This window comes from Dipodomys ordii, unplaced genomic scaffold (genome assembly GCF_000151885.1).
Source record: "Dipodomys ordii isolate 6190 unplaced genomic scaffold, Dord_2.0 Scaffold6, whole genome shotgun sequence".
Lineage (NCBI taxonomy): Eukaryota > Metazoa > Chordata > Mammalia > Rodentia > Heteromyidae > Dipodomys > Dipodomys ordii.
The window spans coordinates 172382-173983 of NW_012267222.1; the positions used below are offsets into that span (position 1 = coordinate 172382).

The 1602-nt window shown below is 66.3% G+C and overlaps 1 protein-coding gene across 1 annotated transcript in view; it reads left to right on the forward strand.

Moving 5' to 3' along the window:
- The window catches only part of Mmp23b (matrix metallopeptidase 23B), a 43700-nt gene that overhangs the window by 24521 nt on the left and 17577 nt on the right, over positions 1-1602 (forward strand). The window lies entirely within an intron of this gene.

Sequence of the window (1602 nt, forward strand, 5' to 3'; positions counted from 1 at the left end):
AGGAGTTCTGAGGGGTCCTGAGGGGTCCTGAGGGGTCCTGAGGAGTCCTGAGGGGTCCTGAGGGGAGTCCTGAGGGGTCCTGAGGAGTCCTGAGGGGTCCTGAGGAGTCCTGAGGGGAGTCCTGAGGGGAGTCCTGAGGGGTCCTGAGGAGTCCTGAGGGGTCCTGAGGAGTCCTGAGGGGAGTCCTGAGGGGCCCTGAGGAGTCCTGAGGGGTCCTGAGGGGTCCTGAGGAGTCCTGAGGAGTCCTGAGGGGTCCTGAGGGGTCCTGAGGGGTACTGAGGGGAGTCCTGGGGAGTCCTGAGGGGTCCTGAGGGGAGTCCTGAGGGGTCCTGAGGGGAGTCCTGAGGGGCCCTGAGGAGTCCTGAGGGGTCCTGAGGGGTCCTGAGGGGTCCTGAGGGGTCCTGAGGGGTCCTGAGGAGTCCTGAGGAGACCTGAGGGGTCCTGAGGAGAGTCCTGAGGGGTCCTGAGGAGTCCTGAGGAGACCTGAGGGGTCCTGAAGGGAATCTTGAGGGGTCCTGAGGAGTCCTGAAGGGAATCTTGAGGGGTCCTGAGGGGTCCTGAAGGGAATCTTGAGGGGTCCTGAGGGGTCCTGAGGAGTGTAGGGGGAGAGAGCAACAAAGAAGTAGAGCTAAGGAGAGGGGAGACAGAGTTGAGAGAGAGGCAGCAGGAGGGGAAAGGCTGCTGGCGTCGAGCAGGGCAGGCCTGAGGAGGACAAGGCCTGCAGGGCCCATTTGGGCCTCCCTCTAGGAAGGCCTGGAGAAGAGCCTTTCAGCGCAGAGCAGGGTCGCCTGTGGAGACTGGAGACTTCTGCCCAGGAGGAAGGAGCTTTGGAGGTCCGGGGTTGGAGGTTTGCAGACCATTAATAAAGGTCGGGCTGCCCATTGAGGCTTGGAGGCTGGTGGTCGAGGCTGCGCTTGATTCGGGGTGCGCACCCAGGGCACGGTAGCAGCCCCTTTTCAGTGTCAATCCTGTAAACAAACTTCTTTGGTCACCTTTAACCCCGCCTCCAGGGATGGCCCGCTCCCTTGAGGTGGTAAGTGCGCTCTGCCTCCAGTCCCGCTTTTTGTTGGTTAACTGCAGATGGAATCTCGAGGTCCTTCTGCGGGTGCAAGCGCGATTCCGTCTCACACACACGACGGACACCGCCACTCTAGAGCAGCACCGCACGAAGTGGAGCCTGCTGGCGCCCAGCCACCGCGTCTCCACAGCAACGGCATGAGTCCTCGGAGCCCGCACCGCGCAGGCGCGAGGGCGGCGCCGCGCCGTCCCCGCCCCTGACGCACTACCACGCACCAGTAGGGCGGGGCCGTGGGGGTCTGCGCAGTGGGGCCCGGCCCCACCGACGCCTCCTGCGCATGAGGACGGGGCTTGCCCAGGCCGCCGGCCGCGGCGCACCCCGGTTCGCCCCCTGCTCTCCCGAGCGTGAGCACGTTTTCGGGCGCCCCGCGGGCACGCAGAGCGCCTGAGTGCCCGGCCTGCCGCTGGGACGTCACGCGCGGGTTCTCGCGGGAGTCGCCGCCGCTTCCAACCCCCTCGTAGGAACTACAGTTCCCGGCAGGCCTCGCGGCGCCCGGGCCGAGGGAGGTCGCGGCGGGGCGGCCG